The sequence below is a fragment of the Diadema antillarum genome, unplaced genomic scaffold (genome assembly GCF_040938485.1).
Source record: "Diadema antillarum isolate AM-2024a unplaced genomic scaffold, OU_Dant_1.0 seq00000079_RagTag, whole genome shotgun sequence".
NCBI lineage: Eukaryota > Metazoa > Echinodermata > Echinoidea > Diadematoida > Diadematidae > Diadema > Diadema antillarum.
The window spans coordinates 2,694,336-2,706,810 of record NW_027271172.1 but is presented as its reverse complement, the minus strand read 5'-3'; the positions used below and the strand labels follow the sequence as shown (position 1 = coordinate 2,706,810).

The following is a 12,475-nucleotide window of genomic DNA, read 5'->3' as shown; positions in this document are numbered from 1 at the left end:
TTATTTAGTTGTACGCATGTGACATCATACACTGTAGTAGTCTTTTCTTCCAGCAGTGACTGCGCAGATACTTACAATATTCGTAACTTTTGAAAGGATTGTCCAATTTTCCTCAAACTTTCACTGATGTGTTCTACTATTATTGCTGCATTCTCTCAATCCTTATGTATATGAAGGTGGACTTGTCCTTTAAAAAGCAATTTGTTGCCAAAGTAGGGATTAGTTATAAGTTATAAGTTATAAGATATAAGATACAGTACATGTACCATAATTCCAATATTAGCTAGTATAAAACACATATAGTACCATAAATGGCTAAAAAAAAGAAGACATTTTGGTGATTTTAAACCCCTGTGTTTTAAATACTACTTGTAGGTACATACATGTACATTGCCATAACACATTTTGTGAGCCACTTTTGGGTTATAAAGCTTAATCAGTATATGAAAAATCAGATGTGTAATTGGAAAAAGTTCATAGCTCACTACTGTAATGTCACTGGTACCATTTTCATATAATCATATCTCTTTGTTTCCCATTCTTTTATCTAGATGACTATAAATGATATCATTTTTCTTCTCCAACTCAATGAGTTTTTGTTTAAGTTCAACTTTCTGGGTGTCAAGTTTCTTCTCTATCTCAGTATGCTCGAGATGTCCGGTGATTCCTCGGGGGTATGCAATGAGCTGATAAAAAGACAGTGCAGAGGTTGCGAGTCATTAGTTTTGTTCTACTACACTCTGACTCACTGACGTATCGCATCAATTGTTATCGTGATGGCGGAATCAGCAAAGGAGACAACCAAGATGAAAGTGCCCGAGCATCTACCGACTCGGGTGATGGTCAATGCTACTATCAGTGCTCTGAAGGAGCGGAATGGATCATCTCTTCAGGCCATTAAGAAGTACATCGCAGCCAACTACAAAGTAGGCGATGTGGACCGACAGACCATATTCATGATGCGAGCTGTGTGGAAAGGGGTTGCCAACGAGACACTTGTTCAGACAAAAGGTGTCGGGGCATGTGGCTCTTTCAAGCTGAACGTCAAGGCAGCAAAGGCAGAATTGTTCCATCTTGTGCTACTTGATTCTCCTCAGCTCAGTGACAGTGCAGTGAAAATCACTCACTTCACTTTTTGTAGCTGACAAGTTTTGTTCTGCTCTTTAGCTAAAGCAGCAAATTGCACCAAATTTGGTGTTTAAAGAGACTGTATTTGCTTTTAAGTTTCCTTAAGTTCTTCTGCCTATTTTAATTCTCTCCGATATTTCACGGACTCCTTTTTTTGTAGTATATCAGCTTTCTCTTGTGCTTCTTGCTGCAAAAGCTCATTGAGGATTGCAATGGTATCACTATGATGTATGTTTTAGTATGAATGGTGAAATTTCTACACCAGATTCATATCCAGAGTCAGTGTGGGATCCTGTCATGATTTCCAGAATTTAATTTTTTTTTTTTCTTCTACACTTAATTTCTGGAAATGCTTCACAAACACATCTACACTGGAAACTGTATGAAAATTTTGTGCTGATGCAAAATCTGACAAATGTCTTTGTAGGGGATGTTTGAATACCAAGTGAACACAGAAAATATCTGTATGGTTATCTGGGTTAACCATACATGTATGTCCATCAGTCATTCTTTGAAAAAAAGTTCTTTGTGCCTTTTGCTTACTATTGTGGAACAAACTTCCAAACAAAACAGGAAACGTCTGATCAGCCAGTAAAAACACGGAATATCAATATGGATATCTGGTTTTTCCTTTCGGTTAACCTTCGGTCTCCGTCCTTCACTTTCCACCGCCCATTTCCTGACCTAGTGAAATGTCAAGCTGGGTTTCTCTTTCAGTAGATGCTTGAGCTGCCGTCCTCAAGGCAGGGTCACACAGTTCTTCCTGAAATTGCTCCTTGGTGGCTCTATGTACACTAGGAGCACCCTCTTTCTCTTCCACATCGGCACTAAGGTGAAGAAGGGTACAGGCATACTGTGCGATGGACTCGTTGCTCCTCTGGGCCTGCCATAAATTTGTCCAAGCAGTTGGCCGCTCAAAAGCCGATTCCCAAATGCATCCTCTGGGACATCAAGATTCGCCTCTGCATCTTTGTTGTCCTTGCTTGGTCTAAGTCCCACCTCCTGCCTTGCTATACCCCTTCTAGATAGGCATTGATGTAGCGAATGGTATCCTCCTTCTAAAGTCTCCCCAGCTTTATACCGGCACATATGCCTTCAACAAAGTCCCATCAGTGATGTCCTGTCTGAGTCGTTAACTCTTTATGTGCCATGGTGGAAACCCCCCGTGTGCCACGTTATTCTGAGACACGAAGGTAGTCATGCTTTGAGAAAGAATTCTGTGTTTCCAATTTGTGTAACTTCTTCAAATTTCTATTAAGCTGTACATGATAATGAGCAAAGTGTTATAGGAATGCCAAACTTTGCTTCGATATACATTGTATGACAAATCCGTTTTCAATATTTCTTTTAAATGACCAGTTGCTACATTACTGTAAAGGCATGAATTTTGCACATAAAACCATGACAGAAACTTAGAATGTAAACGCAAATCTAGTTAGTAACACTGCTTGATAGTTAACCACCACATAGACTGCAAGCCGTAAGTGAGAGGAACAAAGGTGCGAGAAACGCTTTCATTGTACCGGGGATTAGCGATTTATCGATCGGTTCCGGCGACTTTGTTTGTTGAGCAGAATATGCGAAGTTGGCACGCCGTCGACTGAGTCGGACGTGCGAACGTGGCACATAAAGAGTTAAATGGCCTGATTTTTTTTTACTCCTTGTGGGTTGAAAGCACACCTTCCTGCTTCAAAGCTCTGCTGTCAGTCTCTCCAGTTTCTCCTGCAAATTCTCCAAGGTTGCCATGTTCCCACCCTCTTGTGTGTCTTATTCAACAAGAATTCATTCCTGAGCCAAGCCAACAGAATTGTCAGTTGCAATTGAAAAGCTGTACCCTGTCCATACTGCCAAATGTCTTAATGGTATGCAAATCAAGGATAGCCTGAAAAAGTGTTTATTTAGGTTTCACAGCTCTGTTGGGTGTAAGGCCCGTTTTATTTTGTAAAATCAACTCCAACAAAAGAGGCCAGAAGATGTGCCAGTCAGGAACAATCAACCTTTGGAGTGAAGGCCATTAGAAGGTTGCTGTGGCAAGGTTCAATAGCTGGGGCAAAGTGATGTAGCGGTCACTTTGGTAGGTGGCAGCTGTCTTGGGGTCAGTCTACTTCTAGGAGGGATTACCAAGTTGTCTTGGACAACTCAAGGGGGAAATTACCAATAAGATTGGGGGGGGGGGGGGGGATTGCCTGTTCTCTCCCAGTTTTTAGGTGCTCACATCAGTATTCACTATCTCTTTAGTCAAAGATCTATTTTAAAGAAAAATACCCTTCAGCTCAAAGCACATTTCCTCACTGTGCTATATAACCATCTGAAAAATCTGACATTCCTTCGTCTTAAAAGAAACGCCACACATCCTTCTCGCTAGTTCATAGATGGTGAAGTTGTAATTGCTGAAACGGCGTTTGTAGAAGATTTCTGAACGGTTGCTCCAAGGCAGGTAGATCACTTGTAAGTCAAAGACTACAGAGACAAAAGAAGGATCAGTCAAAGCTCTCTGCTTTACTGCTTCCTTGAGTTTTCCTTACTTTTTCTTTCTCTGCAACATGCTTTGTGAAGTCCTGTTGTATGACTTGTGTTTCTTCTTGTGTTCCACGATGATAGGTTTCGCAGAGACTGCAGCAATCCTTCTTGGGATGGTGAAATTTCAATTTCATTTCACCAAAAAACATTCCGCTACAAAGATTCAGAAGCTGTGTCTTCTCTAGCATGTTCTTCAAGATACATCCTGTCCATTGTTGCAATGTTCAGTTCTGATGATAGGTACTTACAATGGCTCTTAGCTCTGCGGTAGTGACTTTCAGTCTGAGGGAAGCAATTAATGTGTCTTGTAATGATTGCTCAGAGCTGAGCATCTCTTGCTACTGATTTTCTCCTTCCTCGTTCTTGGCCTCCAGTGACTCCACAGGGCATCTTCTTAGAAAACACTGTTCTCACTTGCCTATCACTTATCCCTGAGGTTGATAAGAACTTTTGGTTACAGACTTTCCACTTTTTCTGGGGGTCTCTTTGGTCAAGCAAATAGTAATTATATTATAAAATGAGCCAGCATATTGTAGACACATTCACATTGAGATTCTTTAAAAAGAAAAAAAGAAAAAAAAAAGACTGTTGGGACATATGTGTAAGATCAGCATGCTGCTTCATGTATCTTTGATAATTTACATGTGTAGTCTCATCCTTTCCTCAAAAGTAATTTGATATGCTGTAAAGTCATGTCCACTTGATACAGGACATGTGCAGCGTAAGCGTACACTTCATACACACACTCTGAATCATACCAATGGTGACAGCTTCAAACTACAAATATATATTTCCATAGCACAATGAAGTTATACATGAACTTATGGGTCAACAGCTTGTTGCATAATTCTGTAAAGTTTTACAATCCATTCTTCACACTAATTTCCTTGCTGGCACACCATGCAATAGACAAGAACGATGTTATGATTATGTTCTTGTACTTTGATTTGCTAGTAACTACACTGTACATCAGCTTTACATTCAAGTAGATACCGTGTATCCATAGAACTGACAGTATATTAATTCCTCAGTGATGTATTCTCATAAACGACGTAGACTCAAAGATATCTAAGATTCATTGATCTCTGTTCTACAGCCATTTATTTATTCGTCTCTGTATACACAGGGTTCCCCATGAACGGTGTGGTACTTATACAATGTTGTTATACAAGTGGTAGCTAGCTGTACAGTGCAGCCAGAATAACATGCATAGCAATCAGCAGTACACTGGAGATGGTACCAGAAGGAGGTGCATCATCGTCATGGGTCATTTCCTTTACCACAGCTGCTTTAGCTCCTTTCATTGCGCGAGCCTTAATAATAATAATAATAATAATTGCATTTATATGTCGCTTCATACTGACGTTTCTAAGCGCACTTTGCTACTCATACAAATAGACTAGAAAACACAATAACATTAACAAAATTAACGTTAACAGTAACAAAAGAAGAAGAAAGAAAAGAAAAGAAAAATACATGTGATACAATGGTACAATAATTGATAACTGTGTGCGCCTCCAGAAAAAAAAAAATATTACAGCTGATTAAACAGGTGAGTTTTAAGAAGAATTTTAAATGATTCGACAGATGAGGCATTCTGTATATAAAGAGGAAGTTTATTCCAAAGAGTGGGAGCAATGGAAGAGAAGGCTCGGTCACCATAACAGGTTTTTGTACGTGGGCCATGAAGTAATTGGAGAGAGGAAGATGAACGGAGGGGTCTGGCAGAAGAGGAGGAGCGGAGAGAGACTAGGTTTTGAAGATATATGGGTGCAAGATTACGTGTGATTTTGTACGTCAGAAGTAGGATCTTGAAAGTAATACGGGAATGTACTGGAAGCCAATGGAGTGAGCGGAGAACAGGAGATATATGGTCATGTCTCCTACTAAGGGAGACTAATCTAGCGGCTGAATTTTGGATACATTGGAGAGGGGATATGTGAGAAAGAGGGAGGCCGGCAAGGAGGGAGTTGCAGTAGTCCAGATAGGAGGAGACGAAGGCATGGACGAGCCGCTCAGCTGATGATTGATCAAGCAGACGCCTGATCTTCCCTATTTTGAAAATACCCCATGATGCAGACTTACAAATGTTTGTGATATGGTGTTTAAGAGTTAAGTGTTTGTCCAAAGTAAAGCCAAGGTCTCTAACACAGTCAGAGACCTTAATAATCCCATCCCGAGTAGTTAGATCTGGTAGAGGAACTGTGCTCCTAAACTGTGAAGAGAAATGGATGAGTTCAGACTTGTCTTCGTTCAGACGGAGTCTGTTGGCAGTGGACCAGGTTTTGATGTCGTTGAGACATTCTCTCAGTGAATTAACAGCAGCAATCCTATCGCCAGGTGACATAGTTATGTAAATTTGAGTGTTGTCAGCATACATAGCGTAGTTGAATCCATGATGACAATTGATGATTCTGGTGAGTGGACCTGTATAGAGGAGAAAAAGAAGGGGGCCGGCAACGGATCCTTGCGGAACTCCGCAGCTGATAGGACTAGGACGTGACCAGGTCCCATTGATTATCACCCTCTGTCTGCGATCTTGAAGATATGACTTGATCCATTGGATGGCAGTGCCTGTGATGGAATAGATTAACATAATTAGATTGACAAACTTTTTCAAAGTGATTGAGTTTCGAGCAATAGTTGCAGCAATAGTTTGCCTGCTGCAGGGCATGTGCCCTCATGTGGATAGTGACCTCCGCAGTGGCCACAAGTCTGTGAAGATTTCCGTCTGGTATGGCCAGCTGACGGTCCTTGGCCCCTGTAGGGTTTGCGATACGCGGGTGTTTTCACAGCGAGCACAGCGGAAGTCTGTTTGGGCCTTTCCATTTCCTTTGCCTGAGCCTCAGACTGTTCAAGCAAGCGACCCATGATGATAATGTCACTCAAAGATTTATCAGGTTCACGCAGGGCCATTCGACGAAGGCTTTGTGAAGAGCAATGCTGTATTAGCTGGGAGAGGATTTCTTGCTCCGGTTCACCCACCAATTTATATCGTCACTCCAGGCCTGTTTAAATGCGTCTACCCCTTCTGAATTTGGACATCCCCATCTGGAATTAATCCTTCTACACTGTGAGTTATAACCACATGCAAATCTGTCTACTGTATGTGGCCCCCATCTGCGATCCAGGTAACCAAATACATTTGGACTTATATACCAATCATCACTGTCTACAATTTTACTGAGGTTATCAGCTCGTGTATTCTGTTCTCTAGGAATCCAAACCGGAATTATGGTTAAACCAAACTTTTCACAAGTTTCATGAATTTCAAGGGCAATGCTCTGTAATTGCAGACTTCTACTTCCTTTCTGGACAATTCTCGTGACATTTCTATTATCCGTAAACCAACGGATACTCTGCCCTTCCAGGCACGAACCAAACGGTTTTAGTGCTCTGCCCAGAGCTTCAATTTCTCTCCACGAAGAGCTATACTCTTTTTCTTGTTCTTTCCAGAAACCAACCAATTCCAGATTGGAATCCTCACATACATAGGCACCGTACCCAGTGGCCGACGCATCTGTAAACAAAATAGCATTACATGGTTTCACGAATGTCATAGGGATGCCATTCACCCGTTCTATATGTTCTTATACCAAAACATAAACTCTGATACCGCCTCATCAGAAACTAACACTGGGGCATTCCACGAAGCCCTGCTATTAATGCACTTAAATATTTATCTCGTTTTCAACTGAACTACCAACCCGACTGCTGGTTGAGTGGAAATGATTTGCCCAGCGACACTTGCTAGTTCGCGTACCAAAACAAGCCTGTTACCTCTGTTCACTTTGGTCAAAATACTTTCGACTGACTTTTTCAATTTTTGTATCCTGCGGTCCGTTACATGAACTACATATGTACTCCCAATCTAAGATTCCAATCCAATCCTGGCCAGGTTGCGTTACTGCTAGGTACCCACTCGCACTTTTCATCCGCTAAAAGGAAACCCAATTCGTTCAATTCTGATTTAATTGACCCGCTCATATTTATCGCCTCTGTCTTATCACTACATCCCGCAATCCCGTCGTCTAGACACATGACAATCTTTTTCCCTTTTGCTCTCCAGTAGGTAACTGCAACCCGTGTTATTTTTGTAAAAATATAACCCGCTGTGGAAATTCCAAATGGTAACACATTAAACACGAAATACCTTGTTTGACCTTCAAAACACCACGAAAATCCTAAATACTGTCTCTGTGGTTCAAAAATCTCTACATGATGGTATGCAGATTTAAGATCAAATGTGAGCACATGATCCCCTTCTTCAAACACATCCTTCGCCACTGATGTATCTTCATATTTAAACTTTTGCTTGAACAAATGTGGATTAATGTGTCTGCAGTCCAAGACAAGCCTACATTTGTCCTTATTCTCAGAAACTGTCAAAGGATTCACGACAGTGGGCCTTGATTTTAGAATAACTTCTGTCACACAACCCTTCTCCAATAACCTTCCAATCTCCTCTTCCACAAACATGCCATGATTTAAGGCGGATCTATTATTACGAAGCTCTTTACTATCGGGCAATGTGTGCAAAGGCAATTTGTAGCCATTCTCAATAATATCCAAGATTTCCCTGCTGGCCCTGAAATCGGCCCACTTATTCACATTTTGTCTCAATCTCCCAACAGGGGACACATTAATCTTATTGCCACTATTTTTGGGCCGTGACTTCAAATCACTTGACCAATGTGCTATCAAATTGATCCCTTTCTATCGATTCTAACTTAGACTCTGTATCATTCTCTTTATCTCCGTGAATAAAATCTGATCCACTTATCTGGTCAGATCTGTTGCCTCTTGCTTGACAGTCAGCCTTCCAGTGACCGGGTTTACCGCAGGCGAAACAAAGCCCCGGTGTCTTGCGTTCGTCTACTCCTCCGCGGCTGGTTGAAGCGTGAAATTCTTGGGTCTTTGGCGCTATGTAGTCTGAATCGGCCTCCATGATGATCGGTTCGTGGCGTATGGTTGGAATTGCCTTGGTTCCCACTGCTTTTTTACTTTTTTCACTTTCCTCTCGGCTCTAGCCTCTGCTTTTAACATCCGCTTTTCATCGTCAGAATTGTCGGCTAAAGAGTTCTTCTCGTACTCTGCTACCATCTTCCACCCCAAGGGTGAACTATCGGCCATTTTGATTAGCTTTTGCCGTTTGTCTATAATGTCAATACCTTCCATGATTTTTGCTTTCGCGTTGGCGACAGATGTAATATTTCTTCTTTCAGAATCTGTTCTGCTTCCCTCAACTTCCTCTGAACTTTGATGTTGACTTTGTATTGCTCCTCGTTGCCCTTGCGTTGAAATTTATAGTTGTCCGTGTGCATTTCTTCAATTTTGGCTACTTGCGCATCACTGAGAGCTTTCTGAGATTCGTTCAAAGATTGCCGAAAATTGCTTAGTCTGTTTGAAATTAAATTATCGAGGTCTGATAAAAGACGGTTTTGGCTCTGATTGACTTTAGAGTCAATCATGTCGGCTATCCTGGCTGCATCCATATGATATTGAGAAACCGCAGGTAAATTGTGAGAGGCCTCAAAATTTGAATGTGCTAGCAATGGAGTGCAAGGCTAGAATACCTCTTCTTCTCACCGCTCCCTAAACAGGCATCTATCTCCTTTCATATTCAAATTTCCCTCCACTCGCATGACGGATACAATGCATTCCGTCATGCATGCCTGAAAACAATGAAGTGTTCACACTTATGCCGTCTAAACAATATTTGCCAGCTATACTGCGTAACGCAGGCAAATACATTTTCCTTCCCAGCAGGTGGAGGACTAATGCCCGAAGCATGATCGTTATCAGTGAAGTCATTCTTGTGATGGCGTGGATTTCTGTACACATTCACTAAGCAGAGTTGCTGATTTCCTGAGATTTGAAGGATGATGGTCTGAACTTCGATGTCTGCAGGTTCCAAGCAAAGATTGGCACATTTGAAAGGGAGTGAAGCTCTGACATACATGCATAATCCTCCTCCAGTGCCCCTCTTAGCAGTGCCTCCAAGTCTGTCAATTCTTTCTAGATGAAACTCAGGGATATAGCTTTGCTTGACTTGTGTCTAGAAGAAAGCCATGTTTCTGTCAAACATACTGCACTGCATCTCTTTACAAGTGGAAGAGCAAGTCTCTCTGGTGTGCTGTGATTGAGCAAATGTTGTGAATTGCAAAGAGATGAGTTGAGCTGTCGCTGATATGAAGCAGAATGCCATCATATTGTGTTTCCAAGAGCATGTCCTTTTCCATTTGTGACATCTCTGATTTCACTCTGGCACTTGCTTTTATCTTGCCTGCATTCATGTTCAACAAGTGCAATCCAGTTATGCTTGGCACACAACTTAGTGCGACATACGCTTAGCATTGGCTGTCTCCAAATCTTCCTTCCAGTGACACTACAATATCATTCACAGTAAGTTCTTGCACTTTATGAATTGTGGTTGCCCAGCATAGTTTAAGGGGGAACTGCTGCTGCTGCACTATTTCCATTCCCGTTCTTCGCTCCAAAACAGAAAACTTTGGCTCAAAAGCTGTGATTGGAACTGCACTCGGATGCTTACATAGGTCATACGGAGTATTTCTTCTCGTCTCTTCAGCAACTGATGCATTGTCAAAGTGTACAAGTACAGCTTTTGGAAGACTTGTGGGCACTCTGGACTCGATGAAGTCCACTACTGTTTCAATTGCACCATTAACTAATCCATGAGAAACATTGAGATTTCTTGTCAGCATCACTTGTGCACCTACTTTTAGACTGATCACTTCAGGCTAGCCACCAGTGTAGCAAAAGTCAGATTTAGGAGTATACTCCTTTAGTTTTGAAGGCTTCTTGTCAATTGCAACACACTTTCTCAAATTGCCCTGAAGTTAAGTTTAATTTCATTGTAGTTGTTCACTTTTTCATTTGTAGCAAAGACATGCAAGCTGTTTCTAGGGTAGTTGACATCGTTTGTGCTTCTTACACAGTCTTGCACAAGTTGGACATCGCTGTCTGTGTGATCACCTGTGCGAATTCTATTGAGCAGCTCTGCAAAGATCTTGTCATTCTTCTGACGCATTATTTCTTTTAACTCTACCATTTTGAAGTTGTCTTCCCGAAGTGAACCAGAAAATCTTGCTATGATGTCTGTTACTTCTTCAAAGACAAACTTCTGCCCAACAGGGGCTAGTTGGTTGAGGTCACCGAATGCCAAGACCATTACCCCTCCGAATAATGTGTCTACACCTTTGATTTCACGCAACCTTTGGTCCAAGATGAAGAGTAGATTGGAACCAACCATGGGGATTTCTTCAGTGATGAAGATTGGTAAGTTTCTCATTCTGCTGTGTAGTGTGTTCATCTTCTCATCACTCAGCTTTTTGTAGGAGTGACACTGACCAAGGGGGAGCAGAAATGTAGCATGCAATGTACTGGCATTGATGTTGGAGGCAGCTGTTCCTGTAGGTGCAGTAAGGAGAATGGTTGTGTCACCTGGGTTATCACCTTCCTTCTGCAAAGTTCTTATTGCCATTTGGTAGATTGTAGAGATAAGGTGTGATTTCACTGTACCAGCACCTCCTGTTATGAAGATTTGGATTGGGTCTTGCTTGCATTCTGCTTATTGACTCTTCACCAGTTTTTGGCACCAGTTGAGAATGTGCTCAAACACCTTTCACTGATCAGTATTCAGTGTTCGCACTTGAGCATTGTACTCATGAGATGGTTGGATATGAAGTCTGTGCTCTGTTCTTACTGCCATGTCTGTTTGATTGTGGTAAGATGTGTCACCATCTGTGGTTTGGCTGTGGTCAGCTATAGGTTGCAAGATGACATGATCAGGATGTGGAACTGCTCCCTCTGCATCGGCTTGTGCATCCTCCATTTGTGCCTCTGTATCAAGTAGATCCCATGCATGTACTTGGGGTCCAACCCTTTCATGGTCCAACAATGGCATGTTCAATGACCTCTAAGTGATACAAGCTCTTCCCTTCTCGTAGTCATAGCATCACATGCTTCATGGTAGTGACTTACATAGGAGTTGTATCCATTCTTGAAGTCAACTTTTGATTTCTCCAAGGATGATAGAGCATCTGCATGTGGTGACAGCTCTCTCTACATCTTTAGCCTCATTGTACCTGTGGTATCTAATCACACATGGCTTCTTCCTCATCTTCATTTTACCCTTTCCGTAATAGCAGTTTGATAAGACTCGGTCTATCATTCTCTGTCAGGTTTTCAAGGAGATGTGGATAATAATCTGTACCATTGTCATCTTCCTTCACTCTGTGGTCATTAACGTACCACTTGGCAAATTCTGCGAGGGACATATTCTTCAGATGGAGTGGTCTGTTTGCGTATCTGCCAGGCAGAGTTTGGCTGTGGACATGTGCACTGTCCATGTCGAGAGACTAAAGCACTTCTTTAGGTTTGAGGAAGAGAACTCTGTGTTGTGGCAAATCAGTGGGAATGAATACAGTCTGCAGTGTAGATCTGTGCAGAGGAAGCCCAAGTACACAAGACACTACTTCTTGGGCACTTCATGTGCATTAAGGAAATAGCATCCTACTGCTTTCATCAGCTGCTTTATGTCGACGTGCATTCTTTTGCTGACCTCCTTCAATGCTAAACGTATTTCCCGCTCATCCTTCCTTACATAAGACACTATGTCGTGTATGCAGGCGTAAGGATTACAAACAAACTGGAGATCCATATTTGCTCGCCATGCTCTTAGGATCATCGGATTGTATGTGGTGATGTTGATTTCTTTTGGTGTTCATCGATAAACTATGGATTTCTCCTTTCCATTCATCCATAGAGCCTCATTGTAGTCAAAGTTATGCCAGCCTTATGTAGT

The 12,475-nt window shown here is 41.8% G+C and overlaps 1 pseudogene; it reads right to left on the bottom strand.

Moving 5' to 3' along the window:
• Nucleotides 1-6,596: 6,596 nt before the first annotated feature.
• Nucleotides 6,597-9,143, bottom strand: LOC139726090 (uncharacterized; annotated as a pseudogene).
• Between the last annotated feature and the right edge of the window lie 3,332 nt (nt 9,144-12,475).